At 43.0% G+C, this 19,946-nt stretch overlaps 1 protein-coding gene across 11 annotated transcripts in view; it reads right to left on the bottom strand.

Annotated features, from left to right (window-relative positions):
• arvcfb (ARVCF delta catenin family member b) overlaps nt 1-19,946 on the bottom strand; it is an 865,966-nt gene that overhangs the window by 639,372 nt on the left and 206,648 nt on the right. For 10 of the 11 annotated variants that reach the window (XM_034171110.1, XM_034171100.1, XM_034171112.1 and 7 more), the window contains exon 2: nt 7,956-8,039. The exons of the other annotated variant lie outside the window; for it this stretch is intronic. The gene's annotated coding sequence lies outside the window, so the exon portion shown is untranslated. The remainder of the gene's footprint in view (nt 1-7,955; nt 8,040-19,946) is intronic. 11 annotated transcript variants of the gene reach the window in all.

Below are 19,946 nucleotides of genomic sequence, written 5' to 3'. Positions count from 1 at the left end.
GAGGCAAAACTGCAAAAAATAAAAATAAATTCATTAATTTAAAAATGTGAAACTGTTCAGTTACTTCTTGGCCTGGCTGTAGATAAAATCCAAATTAAAACATTAACATACTAGAGTTATAGATTTTCTTGCAGTGCCCCATCAATCAAGTAGATCCTCAGCCAAGTAAAATATGGTAATTGTTTATTGTATTTAAACATATGTACTCATTTTTATCCACCTATTGCTAAAGCATTCCTATTAATGTCACACTCATCAGCACTGTACATCACGGTCTACGTATGTTACTTCCTTCCTTAACATGAGTTAGACTTGACCTTCGGTCCAAGGCATCAACTAGATTTGGACAGTATGTCAACAAATAGTGCCAATGGCGCTGTAGCTCACTGATGACTGGCTTCATCACGGTGTTGCTTTGCGCCATGCGGCACCGCCGCAACGCGCGGAATTCCTCCGCACGTCTGCCTCAATGTGCCGAAAAAGTGCTGATGTCCACGTCTTTTCACAATTCCTGTGCTAGTCAGACGACGTCCCGGATAAAACACAGCGTCCAGTTTGGAAATGAACGGCACATTCCACTGTTACAGGAGTCATGGAAAGAGGAGCGGAGGCTTCGCGCGTCGCGGCGGTGCCGCATGGCGCAAAGCAATGCCGTGATGAAGCCTCACAGGACATGTTCTGGCATGTCCAGGCACATCCACAATTTCTCTGATAATCAATCGATGGAAAAACCACCGACAGCTGTCTGAACGCCATCTCAAAGCCGTCCTGTGAGACCAAAACGGAGGTGGTTTTGTCTCACTCCAGTAACGAATCCATCGTGACGCACAAAACCTCCGCTCGGCTTTCCATGACAAAATCTCTTGTTAAAAGTGAAATCTGCCGGAAAATGGTTGATGTCCAGCTCTTGTGATAACCAGAGAAATGGCACACGATGGTCACGGATCCAGACAGCCATCCGTTTAGAAATGAAATGGTCGTTCAGCCTGTCGATGGCGGCTTCGGAGCGCGGCGCCGCTGGGGGCCATCCTTAAAGCGACAGTAACACTCCTTATTCTCTACCAAGCCCGTAACATTTTCACCGAAAGCCAGATAAATTTTTCTAATGGTTTCCAGATGCCAGTCTGTAACAGTTTCTGAAAAAATTCTGATGGAAAAAAAAGCCCAAATCATTCTGCCATTTCCTGGCAATGAAACAACGACGAGGGGGTTGGACCACTCCTCACTCAAAGCCTGCTCACAGCCGAATGACGCAACCGACAGGCGTGGAAAAACTCACGCATGTGCACGAGGGTTCAAGCTTGTCTGACGCAATCACACAAAAATCCATATGGTTTTTGAAAAAAATAATAAGGTCGGATACTTTTCTAATAGACCTCGTATATATATATATATATATATATATATATATATATATATATATATATATATATATATGCATTTCTCACTAGCGTTATAACAGCGTTCCTGAAAAAAAGTACGCTGTAGTTGGGCCGTTACGCTGTTTCTGAGGACGTATATTGGGAAATGATCATTCTCTACATTGATTGTGGATGCGCTGGTTCTGATTTAGAAGCAGCATGTCCACAATTTATTCATCAACCTCTCACCAGAACTCTTGTCTGTTGCAGACAAGAAACAGAATCATCCACTGTTTAATTCACACAGTATTCACACACAGTAATTCACACGCGCAGGGGCGAGAAGCTTGGCTCCATGACGCTGTTTACAGACTACCTAGACACACAGATGGATTTGATAGATTTGAAAAAAAAACAAAAAAATCTGAATACATTATTTCCAGGAGTTAATGGACTTTACTTAACATGCCACAACTGTGAGAGAACTTAAGAAGGTGAAAGTACCGCGGAGCTTCAGTCAGCGATCGCGTGCGCGATCCGTCCATGAGCAGTGGAGGTGGACATGTACTCTCGCTGGCGATCGGTCCATGAGCAGGAGTTAATGGACTTTATTTAATGTGCCACAATCTTGAGAACACTTGAGATGAAGGCAGAGCTGCAGCCGGCAGAGCTGCAGCCGGCAGAGCTGCAGCCGGCAGAGCTGCAGCCGGCAGAGCTGCAGCCGGCAGAGCTGCAGCCGGCAGAGCTGCAGCCGGCAGAACTGCAGCCGGCAGAGCTGCGTATGCGATCTGTCCGTGAAGAGCGGATGGTGGACATGTCCTCTCACTGGCAAGCCATCTGTGACGAGTGCAGGTGGATGTGGACATGTCCTGTTGCTGGCGATCTGTCCATGAGGAGTTAGTGAACGTGGAAGCTTGGTGGACTGCCTCTTCTTCCGTGGTTTTGAAGCTTCACTGCCAGCAACATCCAGCGGAATTAATATAATCTAGCAATGCAGGTACAGTGAGGAAAAGAAGTATTTGAACACCCTGCGGTTTTGCAAGTTCTCGCACTTAGAAATCATGGAGGGGTCTGAAATTTTCATCTTAGGTGCATATCCACTGTGAGAGACATAATCTAAAAAAAAAAATAAAAATCCGGAAATCACAATGTATGATTTTTTTTCAATAATTTATTTGTATGTTACTGCTGCAAATAAGTATTTGAACCCCTACCAACCAGCAAGAATTCTGGCTCACACAGACCTGTTAATTTTTCTTTAAGAAGCCCTCTTATTCTGCACTCTTTACCTGTATTAACTGCACCTGTTTGAACTTGTTACCATGTATAAAAGACACCTGTTCACACACTCAATCAATCAAACTCCAACCTGTCCACCATAAGCAAGACCAAAGAGCTGTCCAAGAACACCAGGGACAAAACTGTAGACCTGCACAAGGCTGGGATTCAGCATCACTGAATCAACACTTTCAGAGAAGAAGATGTTTACACATGCCACCAACAGACAGCTGACCCACCATATAAGCCCAACAGACCTTTGGTCCAGGTGAGCTAAAAAATTGTAAAAACCATCAGATTGTGTTTTTGCCTTACTGATTGCTACCTATGTAGCAAATTTCATCTCAACTGCTGCAGAATTGGCTGATAAATGGCTATGTATGAGATTTTCAAGATGGCCACCATAGTGGCCATATTTGAAATTGGATTTGGAACACCTTGAACAAACTGTGTTGTCCTCATGCACAGGAAGTTTAATCTTCATTGGTCTGGCAGTTTTGGAGAAGAAGATGTTTACACATGACGACGACAACAACGGCAATGGGCAGGCGATCCAAGGCATAAGCCCACCCGACCCTCGGTCCAGGTAAGCTAAAAATGCATACATGCATGCAAAATCAGACTCTGATGACAACAGCCAACATAAGATGGTGAGTAAAAAAGCATCTACTGCAAGCACTGCTTTAATTGCTTAAGTTGTTGGTCTATACTGCAACAGCCTTTAATAGCTCTCTTGCAAGGAATAAAAATAGCCTTCATATAAAATATTCACAAGCTTTAATTCATAAAGGTTATTAAATATAATAAAACTCATGGTTGTAGTAAATTTCAGAATGCTTAAAAGCAACTGAGAACATATTTGTGATCAAGCTGTCCTTATCAGCAAGATGTGGCAACCGGTAGTTCACAATACTCCAACCTTGATGAATAATAAAAGCACAAAACATTTTTTTGTTTTGACTTTGGAGAAATAAAAAAGGAAATATAACTTGCACAAACAAGTGATATTTATGCTCTTTGCTGCAGAGACAGTGTGGAATCATGCAGTACAGAATCATGCTGACATTTTTCCCCTCTGAGAAACAGCAGAAAACTGGAGGAGATTCACAGTCTGGGAGTAGTGGAGGCAGGTTAATCTCCCATCCCAGTGATTTTAATAACCACATATTGGAGCCTGACTGTTTTCACATTTTGTGTGATTTTTTTTCTCCCTTCCCTCCCTAAGTCTTTAAATCTTTCCCTCATGTCAGCCCTTAAAGCCGATAGCTCATACAAGACCAGGCCATAACTCCTATTTGGAGGTACACAGCTGTAGCTCATGGTGATGTAGTGCTGCTGAAAGAACAGCCAGTGAAGTAGCTCGAAACCATTAAATAAAACACACACATACAAAAACCTGGAAGTGAGATAGACAGTTTTACCTGCCAACCTAGTAAGCCTTTAGCTGCCAGTAGGACAATTAACCACAGTAGTAAAATGGAAAAACGTACTATAGCAACTCCACATTCTACTAAAACAACATTTTAAAGAGTCCTCCTTTCAAAGATACGAAACAATAGGGTTGATTGTTTTTTAAGGGCATGTCCATAAGGAGTTTAGGCATATCTGCAAAGGTTTTGTATGGTGTCGTCGTTTGGTCCACATGGAACCAGTGTTTCCCTACTTTTTGTAAAGGGGTTCCAGAGTGGATAAATCTCAAAATGGAGAGTGTTTTTTCATGTGTAGAACCAATACACAACTTTTGTGAAAAGATGATGTCATAGCCCCACCTCTCCAACCTCAGCCTTAACCTCTGCCGCAAGATGTCATGTAACAACAGCGTACTCTAGACTTGTGTTCATGCTATAGAAGCTACTGAGCTTATTGGGGCTACTACAGCAAAATCCTCTGCTCCTCTTCTCCTACAACATGCAAAAAACGGTCACGTGTTGTAGTTTAGTGTTGGGGAGGTAGTGGCGTAATGGTTTGTATGTGGGGCTATGACAACATCGATCTGGGTTCACGTCCCGAACACAGCCAAGCTACCAACTGGCGCTTCAAACAGATATGCTGGGGAGATGGAGAGTCACATCCTGTGTGTTCTCGGGGAAATAAGCTTAGTGTTTTTATTAGCTACTCATTTTAAATAAGAACCTCTTCTTCTAGTCGACCTATAATACAGTGTGACTTGAAACAGAGGTTTGACTTCATTGTTGATCTACACCAACATCTCAGCTTTTGCTCTTGCTTCAGCATTTGTGTTCCCCATCAAGCTTTATGGGCATACTCCACTTTTTTTCCAGTTGCTTTCTGGAAGCGTTACAGCGCCACATGTAGCCCTGGCATAAATACTACGGTATTTTCAGTTATTTTCAGTGGTTTCATCTGTACACCAATATTTCTTTTTGAAAGAAATATTGATTGTACAGGGAAAGTTCTGTTTCCATGTGGACAAGGCATAAGTGAAATAAGTACTCCAATTACGTAGTTGGAGTAGCAAGTAAGTTTGACTTCAGTTTACAACTCCCGGGCAACCAACATTCACACTGAATTACTTGTCGAGTGGAATCAAAAGTTTAGTTCTTTGAAGTAAAAACACCCTACTTCAGGAAACTGAAAGTCAGTGAATTATTCCACGTCATGATACAGTGTGGTGCACTGACAAGGGTTGCCTAGGCTTTACACAAGAAATCCAAAAATAGGAGAAAACACAGAAGATTGTTTTTGAAGCTTTAAAACTCTCAATTTACAAAAAATCTGCATGAATATTCCCCCTTATTGTCACCATGGATGAACATTGGAAAGTCAGTTTGTGTTGATGCCAGTCACAAGCTGTTTCAATAATAATGGAAATAAACACTGTGTAGCTATCACACTAGCTAGCCACATCACAGTCTATTTTATAAACTTTTTGCTTTACAGAAGCATAATGTGTTTCAAAAACAAATCATTGGAGTTTTCAACGATCTAGCCATCATGCTACAACAACCAACGTGGAAGGCATTTGAAGAGGGCCTCAACCAGGATATGGCAGCCTACCTTCGCAGGTGGCGCCTGCAGTTCAGTACCGAAAAGACCGTGTCGGCATCATTCCACCTCTGCAACAGAGAAGCAACAAGGAAACTGGAGATCACTGTGGACCACAAACCCCTGGAGTTCCAGGAGGCCCCGAAGTACCTGGGCATAAGCTTGGACAGGACACTGTCCTACAAGCAACATCTGGAGGAAGTGAGCGCCAAAGTAACAGCAAGGGTCTCACTCATCCGTCACCTTGCTGGCACGACCTTCAGGGGCCTCTGCCAAGTTTACTACGTATCTCCACACAAGCTCTTGTATTCTATGTAGCCGAGTACTGTGCTCCAACCTGGAGCACAAGCCCACATGTTAAGAAGGTCGATACAGCCATTAACAATGCCCTCCAGATCATAACTGGCTGCCTGAAACCCACCTCCGTGTTCTACCTGCCAGTCCTAGCAGGAAAATGCGCCAGCCGGCCTACGGCGAGAGGCTGCTACCCTCGACCTGGCAAGGAAAGCCCAGGAACACGATTGGCACCTCCTCCATGACACCACAAACATGGAAAAACCTCCAAGCAGACTCAAGTCCCGCCACCCATGCGCAAGAGATGCTTACTTCTCGAAGGATCTGACAACCAAAGCCTGGCTTGTGGCAGCATGGAAGCAGGAGTGGGAGTCAGCAGGACATACACATCTACACCATTATGTCCCGGATCCTGGAGGTGGCATCAAAGGAGAAGACCTACCTCATTGGCAATGGACCCTCCTGAACCCCTATGAACAGGGGTCGGCCGCTTCAAAGCATCTATGAAGAAGTGGGGCCTAACAGACAGCACAGCGTGTGAGTGCGAGGAGCATGAGGAGACTGCCAACCACATTATCACCGCCTGTCTCCTGCACAGACCACCTTCAGAGGAGGGCCTTTTCCGAGTGGGACCTGAGACAAGGGCGTGGCTACACCACACAATGCTGGACATATGATGATGATACACGAAAGAAGAAGTAGTTTTCAATGAGTTTTAAGATGACTGCATAAAGCAAATAGTGCTGTCAAGTAATTATTATGCAGCTAGTAACCATCAGAGCTAGCTTATCCCAGTCTTTATAATGATTTACCAAACAAGCTTGGCTAGATAGCCTATCCCAGTTACTACGGTGCTTCAGCAAGAAATCTAGTTTGGCTAGCAGGTACCTGGTTTAAAAACAAGCTTACTGAGCTATGACCGCAAATAGTATTTCGCTTTAATATATGTTCAGAAAGTATTATTAGGCCTAACTGCACAAATAAAATTCATATAGCCAATCCCTAAAATGTTTGGCCACTGGGAATTAAGAAGCCCACCAGTAAACCAAATGACTGTCTTTAATCCAGACTTTCATTCACTGGCAGGATACACTGACATTTGCATCTTCCTGGGTGTTGCAACATTTTAAGTCTTTGAGGACTCTAAGTTCTGTTTTAACAACTTTATGCTATTCACGTAATAAGACTGAAAAAAATAATTAAAACATCCGGACTATAAAGTCAGATTTTAGGAAAGGGGACAGTTTGTCATTGGCAGTCAAATTTTGTTTCACAGAAATGAAAACATTAAATATTTTATTTCTTTATTAGTTACATTTTTTTACTCTTAAAATTCTAATTTGTGTGCTATGTGTTCTGAATCCACAAAATCTGTTAATTAAAATTTATCCAAATACTTAAGTCCCATCATGGCACAAAAACATGAACAATTTTGAATTCAAACAGAATATATTAAAAGCAAATACACAAGTCTCAATTAAAAAGGTGTCAAAACTTTATTTCAGGCGTAGGATCATTGTGAAGCTGAGAAATCTTGCTAATTTTAATGTCTGTGTTAATACCAGGACTTTATACAGTACGTGTTGCTGTTGTAAGAAAGTTCTCTGCGGAAATATTGTAAAGAGAGGGCATTATTTATTTAAATATGATGGCAAAATGATATGCTGTCATGATTAGCCCCAAGTACTGAATAATAATGATGTGAGGTTTTTAATATTGCATGCTCATGTAGAGTATCAATGAAGGCATTTTCTTTTTCCCCTGTATGTTCTGACAATTGTGCTGTAATCTGTCCTCCACTTTTCAAGAGATCTGAAGTCAAACTATTGGCCGTCTCTGACTGTAGTATTTCAACAACATGAATATTGGTAACACCTTAAAAACACAATTCCTATCCATAGCGTCCTGTGCAACACATATTGTCTCTCATGGACAGTGTGAACTTCTGTGCCTGCTAAATAAAATTGCCAACAATGGACCACAATACAGATTTGTGAGGCAAGCAGGCGGACTTACCGTTGATTCAGCAAAACGACCCATACAAATATGAGGATAGGTAGACATTTATTAGATCAGCCCAATAAACCTCTGCTGCCACACCTGAAAAACACAAGGAAAGACACTTGAGATGGTTGTTTTTGTGGAAAAATGTACATTTTATTTTATTAAAACATTACAGGACCAACTCAGCAGAGCAAAGTTTAATATAATTTGATGAGCTTTGAATATTCTATATGTCATCCAACAAACATCCATCCATCATCTATACCAGGGGTGGGCAACGAGGGCTAAGACACTACATGTTTTCCTTGCAGCCAATCACCTCAGCAGGTGGGTTTCTGATGAGCTTTTCCTGTGAAGATAAACACCTGCTCGTCAATGAAATCACCTGCTGAGGTGATTGGTAGCAAGGAAAACCTGCAGCTATGTCTCGGCCCTTCATGACACGATTGCCCACCTCTGATCTATACCCACTCTATCCCTTTAAGGGTTGCACAAAGGCTCAGATAACGGTAACCAGCCTATCTTAGCACTATTTTTTCTGTGTACACATCAGTCTTGTGTGAGTTATGACTGGCTCACACCATTACGTACAAATATAAAATTGCCATACTCACAAAGGTTCATCACACAATAAAAAGGTTGACAAGTCTGCTCAAACATTTTCAAACAAGCTATACGTACTACAGCACACATACAGTACTTTGCACTGACTGTAGCCTTTCAATATGAAATTCAGCATTTGATATGACTGCACCTTTCTGAACCATCCAGCAGGTGCCAGTGTTCAGCAGGTGGCAGCACAACACACACATTGTATTAATAGTTTTGGTTTCTTCTTCCTTTTTTGCTCCAGGCTGATGTGGATTGGCATGTTGATTGGCCAGAGGTTTTTATGCTTAATACTCTTCCTGACGTAATTCCAGATATATGGAGAATGGGCAGAGGTGGCTCAGAAACCAAGAACCTTCTGTACTGGAAGCAAGCGCACTAGCTACTTCCATCACCATTTCTTCCTTTTGATAGAGAAAATCAAGACATACAAGACGTTTCAAAGATTTTAAAATGCTTGTGTGCAGCATTTTCACTTCACCATAAGTAATTTGCAGTACTGACAAGAGGTTTTGGTATCATCTCCATTCACATGTCTTATCCATTGTTTAACCCTCTGGGTCTTAGCCGTCGACCAAGCTTTACTAAATTCTAAATAACTTTTGAATGATATGAGATAGAAACTTACTTTTTTTTTTTTTTTTTGCTAAAAAAATGAACTCCGCGGACTTTCAAGCCAGCCTTCGGCCATCTTTGTACTCCTCATAGAAGCTGTGTGATGACATGCGCAATGTGAGTGTCCAATCGGAATTGGTTCACCGTCACATGGTTTTCCAAAATCCAATCGTAGGGCAGATTTACCTCACGTGAAAAGCCAAAGATCGTCTTCAGTAGTGATATGTTACTAATGGCCGATTTGAATAGCCCCCTGGATGCTCCAATGAGTACATACTATTAGTACATACTCAGTGCACCCTGCGCCATTATGCACAGCAATCAGTGAAAGCAGGAGCAGACGGACAGCCTCTGATGACAATCTCACATGCTCAAACAAAGAGTGTGTAACTATCAGGATTGCTCCACTAGTTTGCATGTGAATGTTACTGGATAGCTTTCTCTGTGTAAAGCACTGTTTACCATATCAATGGACAACAAAACGCATAGACCATTTTGTATATATTGTTCAAAATGTGCATTTGTGTTTACTGTTTGAACCTTATTGTTGTGCAGTCTATCAAACAAGACCTCAAATTACCTTTAGAAAGTGTCAAAACCGTTGTTTATTATAGTTTGCTGTGTGTTTTGAATAAATGTGTGTGGAAAATTATTTTCCGCTTTATTTTTTCCTTGCCTATTTTTGATTGTAAACCCTTATTACACTTATAAAACACAACAAAAGCATATACGAGGTCTCTTAGCTAATAAACCGACCCTTTTATTTTTTTTTTTTACTATATGGATTTGAATGACGTGTGATTGCACCAATCATGCTTGAACCCTCGTGCGCATGCGTGAGTTTTTTCACACGTGTCGGTGACATCATTTCCCTGTGGGCAGGCCTTGAGTGAGATGTGGTCCCGCCCTCTCGGCTGAATTCCTTTGTTTCACACGCTGCTCGAGACGGCGCGCGTTGCTTTATCAACATTTTTTCTGGACCTGTGAGGAATATCCGAGTGGATACTATTTGAGAAATTAAGCTGGTTTTCGGTGAAAGGTTTAACGGCTGATGAGAGATTATGGGGTGTTTCTGTCGCTGTAAGGACTTCCCACGGAGCGGGACGTCCTGCAGCGCTTCCAGGCGCTGTCGTCAGCCTGTTTCGAGCTGAAAACATCCTAATTTAAGGCTTAATTCACCCAGGACGTCGTGAGAGAACAGAGAAGATTCAGAAGAGGCCGGAATGAGGACTTTATGCGGACATTCCACTGTTTAAGGACATTTTGTAATGAAAGACGTGCGCGCAAATTCGCAGAGTCGTTTCCGTGATGACTCGGCAAATCTGTGTGCGCCGCGACAGGATAAACACCTCCGTGTTGAAAACCATTTGTAAAATTCAGGCGGGTTTTGATGGCTTTCAACAAGTGAGTAACTGAGAAATTGTTTAATAGCTTGGGCATGTTCCAACTTGCCCGTTAAGGTTTCCAACGGAGGTGTTTTTCCTGTCGCAACCCCCCGCGGTCGGGTCTGGCCCGACATGCGACTCTGCCCGCATGTTCTTTCATTACAAAATGTCCGTTAACAATGGAATGTCCGAATAAACTCCTCATGCCGACTTCTTCTGCAAGTTCTCTGTTCTCTGACGACTTACTGGGTCAACAGAGCCTGAAATGTGGAAGTTTTCAACTTGAAACGGCGAGACGCTGCCGCCTCGAAGCGCAGATTGCCATCAGGCGCCGTGGGCCGTCCTTAAAGCGACACTACCAGACCAAAATCTCTCATCAGCCGTTAAAATTTTTACCGAAAACCAGCTGAATTTATCGAATGGTGTCCACTCAGTTGTGCCTTACAGTTTTGAAAAAATTTTGATCAAACAAAGCAGCAGTCTCTGAGCCATTCCTAAACAACGAAAAAATCGACGAGAGGGTGGGCCACTCCTCACTCAAAGACTGCCCACAGGCGAATGACGTAACCGACAGGCGTGAAAAAACTCTTGCATGCCCACGAGGGTTCAAGCATGTCTGATGTAATCACACGTGATTCAAATCCATATGGTTTTTGAAAAAAATAATAAGGTCGGATACTTTTCTAATAGACCTCGTATATTCTGAAAGCACAGGTTGTCCTGAAAAAAAGAGACATAAAACTTGATTGTGGGATGCAGGGAGAGCTGTTAAGAGCAATAATAAAACATTTATGCCAGGCGAGTGAACTGTCCAAAAAATGCCCTCGGACCCCAGAGGGTGCAGCTTTACTTTCCCATTGTTATATATTTGGTCCTTTATTTGGTCACATAATGGGCATCCAGTTTCTCCCTGCAGTTTGTAACTTAACTTATTACTACACGTGAAGGGGAGTAGCATATCCAACAAGTGGCATATACAGTGAGGAAAATAAGTATTTGAACACCGTGCGATTTTGCAAGTTCTCCCACTTAGAAATCATGGAGGGGTCTGAAATTTTCATCTTAGGTGCATGTCCACTGTGAGAGACATAATCTAAAAAAAAAAAATCCGGAAATCACAATGTATGATTTTTTAATAATTTATTTGTATTTTACTGCTGTAAATAAGTATTTGAACACCTGTGAAAATCAATGTTAATATTTGGTACAGTAGCCTTTGTTTGCAATTACAGAGGTCAAACGTTTCCTGTAGTTTTTCTGTTGGGAAAGTGTAGTGACACGGACCCACAACAGGGGGCGCAAATGAACGGTCAATAGATGAGCCAAAAAGTAACAATTTAATGTTGTGAATGTGCACAACGAACATACAGACAATCACAGAATATCATAACAGTCAATACACAGAGGTGACGTGTGGGCAGGCTCGAGGATAGAAGACGTCTGTCCTGAGAAGAGCCGGAACCACACGATTTCCGCCGCCCCAGAACCTGGTGAATACTGGAGCCGCCAAGTCCCGAATTCCCAGGTGATCACCGTCCCCGACTGTCGGATCTGGTACTGCTGGCGAAGAACAAAGACAGTCAAGTGTGGGTGTGTGTACACCCAGTAACAACAACGGTGGGAATGCCACCTCCACCTCTCATTCAATATGTTGCAGCGGTCTCAGCTGAAAAGGAGCGCCATCTTGCACAGCCTCCTCACAAACGACCGGTTCTCCTGCAAATTCTCACAATAACAGAGTTACAAATCTCACAAAAAGGCTGAGAGTATTACCTCCTATGAAGTATGATATCTCGGCAACGAGGTGGAGATGACATCTGGTCTTTATGGAGTGAGATGATGTTGAGTAGATGGGTGACAGCTGTCAAGAGGTAATGAGCGACAGCTGTCATCCCCGGCTGTGTCCATGGCGGCAGCGCCCTCTCGTGCCTGAAGCCCGCACTTCAGGCAGGGCGCCCTCTGGTGGTGGGCCAGCAGTACCTCCTCTTCTGGCGGCCCACACAACATTTTCACCAGGTTTGGACACACCGCAGCAGGGATTTTGGCCCATTCCTCCACACAGATCTTCTCTAGATCAGCCAGGTTACTGGGCTGTCGCTGAGGAACACACAGTTTCAGCTCCCTCCAAAGAGTTTCTATTGGGTTTAGGTCTGGAGACTGGCTAGGCCACTCCAGAACCTTGATATGCTTCTTACGGAGCCCCTCCTTGGTTATCCTGGCTGTGTGCTTCGGGTCACTGTCATGTTGGAAGACCCATCCACGACCCATCTTCAATGCTCTAACTGAGGGAAGGAGGTTGTTCCCCAAAATCTCGCAATACATGGCCCCGGTCATCCTCTCCTTAATACAGTGCAGTCGTCCTGTCCCATGTGCAGAAAAACACCCCCAAAGCATGATGCTTCCACCCCCATGCTTCACAGTAGGGACGGTGTTTTTTGGATGGTACTCAGCATTCTTCTTCCTCCAAACACGGCGAGTGGAATTAAGACCAAAAAGTTCTATTTTGGTCTCATCTGACCACATAACCTTCTCTCATGACTCCTCTGGATCATCCAAATGGTCATGGGCAAACTTAAGACGGGCCTGGACGTGTGCTGATTTAAGCAGGGGAACCTTCCGTGCCATACATGATTTTAACCCATGACATCTTAGTGTATTACCCACAGTAACCTTGGAAACAGTGGTGCCAGCTCTCTTCAGGTCATTGACCAGCTCCTCCTGTGCAGTTCTGGGCTGATTCCTCACCTTTCTTAGGATCACTGATACGCCACGAGGTGGGATCTTGCATGGAGCCCCAGTCCGAGGGAGCTTGACAGTCATGTTTACCTTCTTCCATTTTCTAATAATTGCTCCAACAGTTGATCTTTTTTCACCAAGCTGCTTGGCAACTGCCCCGTAGCCCTTTCCAGCCTTGTGGAGGTCTACAATTTTGTCTCTGGTGTCTTTGGACAGCTCTTTGATCTTAGCCATGTTAGTAGTTGGAGTCTTAAGCCTCGGTCCCACCGAGTGAAGAAGGAGTGAAGAAGGAGCCACGCACCCTGTTTTTTTTGTTTTGTGAGCTATCGTGGCATTATAGTGGCTCAGAGTGGCTCTTAGAGGCATTATCTTCAGTTAAAATTTAGCAACAGCAGCATGGCGCAGTTTGTGTTCAAGTTACTGCGACGGCTTAGAGGCATTTGCGTGGTGCTTACGAGTCTGCAAAAAGTCCATTATCCGTGCGCCTGGCACCTTCGCAGGACCTGAGAGGCTATTTTTTGGAGCGGCTCCTCCTCTTGCGCACACAATTGCACCTGCTCTGTGCGCTGGACTATATATTTTGTAGTGGATTACTCATTTTCTGCCAAACCTTGGATGGTGAAAACACTTCTAATCACTTCTGGCATCACAGAGGACTGTTTCATCTGGACACCTTTTTTCCTCTCTTTCCTGCTCCATGTGGAATGTATTTTGAGCAGCTTAAGGTAATTATTTTTAATGTTTTTTATAGCTTGATAAAACAGTTCCTTGCTATAAAAGTATGTCTGTATGTTGATGTCTGTTGTGTGTAAAAGTATGTTGATTTAATATCTTGTTAATGGATCACTGTGTGTGCACTGAGGCAGGACCTGAGAGGGTATTTTTGGAGCGGGTCTCCTCTTTGCGCACCAAATTCCACCTGCTCTGTGCGCTGGACTCTATATAAAATAATTATTTTGTAGCAGATTAATCATTTTCTGTCAAACCTTGGATGCCGAAAATACCTGTAATCACTTCTGGAATTAATGTATCACATGAGCTCCGCTGTGTGTGCGTACTGACGCACTGAGGCAGTAGTGACTCACCACGCTTCAATCGAGCATTTAGGCAGAACGCCAGCTCACAAAAGAGTGATATTTCAGTCAATATTGGACGAATACAAAATTAAAATTTGGGTGACTGCGTGAAAGTGGATGTGTGTTTAAAGCCATGGAAGATAATAACTCCAGTGGAGCAGTTAAGAGCAGGAGCTGTGTGGCAACACAGGTGGATAGCGCGCAAAAGAGCGATTTTGAAGACATAACACAAAGTTAAAAGTTGTATCATGGTGACTTGTAAGCTGCGGATGAAATAAAGAAATATATATATTGAAAATGATCCACAGGTGTATATAATAAAACGGCCACCTCATTCTGTACGCAGAACGGCACCGCGCGCAAAAGAGCACTTTTGCAGAAATAAACAGACAAACACAAAGTCAAAAGTGGAATCACGTTGTAAAAATGATTGTGCTTAAAGCCAGGGAAAAAATAAAACCAGCAAGCCATGGATGGAACGGAAGCCAGAAAGAGCAGAGAGGCGGCTGTCCATGAAAGGACAACAGCGGCGCGCGCGCAAAAGAGCGATTTTGTAGAAATAAACAGACAAACATAAAGTTTTGTGTGTTTAAAGCCACAAAAAAAAAAAAAAAAGCCAGAGAGCCACGGAGCCAGCGAGGAGCACAGAGGCGGCTCTCCAGGAACCCGTGGTTCGGGTCTAGCTGGTCTGGTGCATTACAGGTGGACTGCAGCCTGGCGCACAGCGCACAACTGCGGAACTGTGATGGAGTGTCTATTTTTGGACTGCGTAAAAAAAAAAAAGAAGGGACATCTTTAAATGCTGCTGTGAATCTGTGAATTGAAAACCCACACTTTGAAGGGACCAGGTGTGGGAGGGCTGGAGGTTTGGACCAAACTCATGCCTAAACATGCGCCAACATGGCGTTATCATGGCGCTATCATGGCACTACGTGGCTTAGTGTGGCTGATGCGAGCCATTCGAGGCTGTAATGACAGGTCGGTCGTGGCTCACTAGAGGCTGCTACGCGGCACATGCGGGGTACAGAGAGGCACATAGTGGCACCTTCATTGTGGATACGTGTTAAGATGAAAACGTGGGTCATTCTTCAAATAATCACCCCACACCCATGCGTGGCTCCTTCTTCAGCCTTCATTATTCGGTGGGACTGAGGCTTTACTGATTGTGTGGGGTGGACAGGTGTCTTTATGCAGCTAACGACCTCAAATAGGTGTTTCTAATTTGTAATAATAAGTGGAGTGGAGGTGGACTTTTTAGAGGCGGACTAACAGGTCTTTGAGGGCCAGAATTTCTGCTGGGTGGCAGGTGTTCAAATACTTATTTGCAGCAGTAACATTCAAATAAATTATTTTAAAAAATCATACATTGTGATTTCCGGATTTTTTTTTTTTTTTTTTGATTGTGTCTCTCACAGTGGACATGCACCTAAGATGAAAATTTCAGACCCCTCCATGATTTCTAAGTGGGAGAACTTGCAAAATTGCAGGGTGTTCAAATACTTATTTTCCTCACTGTATATCTATGGCAGCCATTCCCAAACCAAAGAACACCAAAGCCCACTTTGAAATCTTTAAGTCTTCTGGGGCACACCCAAACATTTAATCACAATTTTGACAAACACATGAGAGTGATATATTTTTAATGATCTATCATGGACCACCTGCAGTACTTTCAAGGTCCACCAGGGGGCTGCAGCACCCACTTTGTGAATCGATCTATGGAATATTTTATCGACTGATCAGGTGCAGCACATTTTAATCTGGGTGCCCTAGATTTATGCCCTTTAAAACTGCAACTCTACAAGATTAAAGAATTTATTGTTTTTGAATTATTGCCTGCTCAAGCTGTGTATGATGGACTAAACCACCCACCCACTCACTTACTCACTCATTCACTCACTCACCCACCCACCAGCTTTGCTGTACACAGTAATGTCTTCTAAAATACACTATCTACATAAAGCGTGGTTGATTATGAGTAGGTCACGGTGGCTTAGGAGTCCTTAGGAGTTCAAATATGCAATATCATTTAATTTTTAAAACTACATTTTAAAAATTTCTAGCCTTTGAAAAGAAAAAAAACAAAAACAGCTGGTGGTGCTGGACACCTGCAGTTAGAGTAGAGCAGCATGACCTGCTGTGCCTCACACAGTTTTTGGTGAATGTGTGAGAGGACAAGCTACTGGTTTGGAATACAGGAATCCCAGTTGAGTACCTGACCCAACTCTTCCTCACTCTACAAACTCTTCCCTTTGAACTTGTCTAATTACACCAAACAGGTTATACGAGGTCTGTCAATAAAGTATAGGTCCTTTTTATTTTTTTCAAAAACTATATGGATTTCATTCATATGTTTTTGCGTCAGACATGCTTGAACCCTCGTGCGCATGCGTGAGTTTTTCCACGCCTGTCGGTGACGTCATTCGCCTGTGAGCACTCCTTGTGGGAGGAGTCGTCCAGCCCCTCATCGGAATTCCTTTGTCTGAGAAGTTGCTGAGAGACTGGCGCTTTGTTTGATCAAAATTTTTTCTAAACCTACGAGACACATCGAAGTGGACACCGTTCGAAAAATTAAGCTGGTTTTCGGTGAAAATTTTAACGGCTGATGAGAGATTTTGAGGTGATACTGTCGCTTTAAGGACTTCAACACGGTGCGAGACGTCGCGCAGCGGTCCCAGGCGCCGTCGTCAGCCTGTTTCAAGCTGAAAACCTCCACATTTCAGGCTCTATTGATCCAGGACATCGTGAGAGAACAGAGAAGTTTCAGAAGAAGTCGGTTTCAGCATTTTATCCGGATATTCCACTGTTAAAGGAGATTTTTTTAATGAAAGACGTGCGGACGGATTGCAGCGTCGGCTCGCAGCCGCTGTGACGCTCTGCTGCGACGCTCCGCTGCGATGCTCCGCCACAGGAAAAACACCTCTGTTGGAAGCCTTAAGGACAAGTTGGAACATGTCCAGCTGTTAAACAATTTCTCATATACTCACTCCACTGAAATCCATCAAAAGCCGCCTGGATTTTACAAATGGTTATCAACACGGAGGTGTTTTTCCTGTGCCGCCGCACCGCGCCGGCTGCGTCCCGATGCGCGGACCCGTCCGCATGTCTTTCATTAAAAAAATCTCCTTTAACAGTGGAATATCGGGATAAAATGCTGAAACCAACTTATTCTGAAACTTCTCTGTTCTCTCACGACATGCTGGATCAATAGAGCCTGAAATGTGGAGGTTTTCAGCTTGAAACAGGCTGACGACGGCGCCTGGGACCGCTGCGCGACGTCTTGCACCGTGGGAAGTCCTTAAAGCGACAGTATCACCACAAAATCTCTCATCAGCCGTTAAAATTTTCACCGAAAACCAGCTTAATTTTTCAAACCATGTCCACTTCGATGTGTCTCACAGGTTTAGAAAAAATTTTGATCAAACAAAGCGCCAGTCTCTCAGCAACTTCTCAGACAAAGGAATTCCGACGAGGGACTGGACGACTCCTCCCACAAGGAGTGCTCACAGGCGAATGATGTCACCGACAGGCGTGGAAAAACTCACGCATGCGCACGAGGGTTCAAGCATGTCTGACGTAAAAACATATGAATGAAATCCATATAGTTTTTGAAAAAAATAAAAAGGACCTATACTTTATTGACAGCCCTCGTATTTTAACTCGTGACTGACTGTGTCAGTGGGATGATTTTGAATGGACCAACATAAAAGCACTGAAGCCAAGAAAATAACCATATAACACTGCTCAACACAACTTTTCTTGCACTGAGTTTTTCAACGGGCCTGGGTAATTTGGGGGACCTGAATCCAAATCTGGTGTTAGTTTTTGCCAATCACATTTTTGAGATATGAAAACATATTTCTCGCATCAAGCATTGAAGCGAAAAGCGGCAGTCTCGCGCACCTCTTTGATGCCATAAACAATATGGCTCTTGTTCACATTTCACAAACCTTGTTTAACAACTATGCTTCTGAAGCTGCTTTTGTGCATGATTAGTGACGTCAAACATGTGAGTGAATGAGCAACTTTCACGTAATCCATCAATACGGAACATGCAGATAGCAAAATAAAAACAAAACAAAACAAAAAAAAACAAACAAAAAAAAAAGAGGAAATCTGAGCTCAAATTTGGATTCATCAGTTCTCTAAATCCATGCAAGAATTTTATTTTATTTCTTTATTTATTTTGACCAGTGCAATTTTTAAAAAGAAAGGCGAAATACAGCCAGCTCACAAAATGATGCTCCTGCTCTGCCATGCTAGTTACTTGCATTATATATCTGCCACAGTAATGTTTTGTGATTAAATACCTGATTTACCAAATCAGTCAACTTCTATTTATGTAACTGACAAATGTGATGCATTAAAGAAACACAAACTCGATTTCTTTGTAGGTTTTGCATATTTTACCGACTTGTGTCACACCACAGCAAACTAAAGCGCTACCGAACACCTGCCTTGTTGAATATGTGACATTAAAATTCTTACAGCAGCTTTAATGTGACACCACTACAGCATCAATATGAAGGTGATTCAATGCTTAATAAAAAGAACAGAAAAAAATGTACAGAGAAAGCAAATACAGACATATGCTTTATTTTCAAGAGCAAAGAGGAACAGGTTATAGTGTAAAAACAAATAAATAAAAAAAAATTGCTTAAAAAAAACCTACATTTTAGACTATGAGTCTGCAATAGCAGCAGGTTTAGAATTAGTCATAATTCCTTAAACCCTGGTCCTACCAAATAATGAAGGATGAATAATGATTTTTGGAGCAGCTCAGCCCTCTTACGCACAATTCCACCTGCTCTGTGAGCCGGACGCTGTATATAAAATAATTATTTTGGACCGGATTAATCATTTTCTGTCAAACCTTGGATGTTGAAAACACCTCTAATCGCTTCTGAAATCACAGAAGACCATTTCATCTGGACGCTTTTTTCCCCTCTCCTGCTCCATGAGGAACGTATTTTGGAACAGCTTAAAGATAACTATTTTTAATGTTTTTATAGCTTGGTAAAACAGTTGCATGTTCAATCCTAGCTGTAAAAGTATGTCTGATAGATTTAATATCTTGCTAATGAGGGGGGGGAGATCCACAGCTGCAGCAGCAGGTGTATATAATTAAAGTGGCCACCTCATTCTGGTGTCTTTTTTTGTGGTGACAGAGATCTGGATGAATGCACAGAACTGCTGCATTTGAATCTGGAACACAGGTAGCAGCCTGGCACACACCGGCAAGTGCCATGCCAACGTGGTCCCCGTCAGAATTCGTATCCGGAAGCGCGCACTCACTCAGTGCAGCGTCTTTTATTGGACTGCATTTAAAAAATGTGACATCTTGAATGGATGCTGTGAATTGAAAACCCACACTTTAAAGGAACCATGTGTGGGAGGGCTCAAGGTTTGGACCAAACCCATGCCTAAACGTGCACCAATGTTGCGTTATCATGGTGCACAGATCATATGTGGCTTGACGTGGATCATATGCGGTGACACGAGCCACTCGAGGCTGGATGGGGTTCAAATGACAGGTTGGTCAGGACTCGTGAGGTACGGAGAGGCACATAGAGGCGCCTTAG

Source organism: Thalassophryne amazonica, chromosome 5 (genome assembly GCF_902500255.1).
Source record: "Thalassophryne amazonica chromosome 5, fThaAma1.1, whole genome shotgun sequence".
In the NCBI taxonomy this organism is placed as follows: domain Eukaryota; kingdom Metazoa; phylum Chordata; class Actinopteri; order Batrachoidiformes; family Batrachoididae; genus Thalassophryne; species Thalassophryne amazonica.
This window is presented reverse-complemented; position numbering and strand designations above follow the sequence as displayed.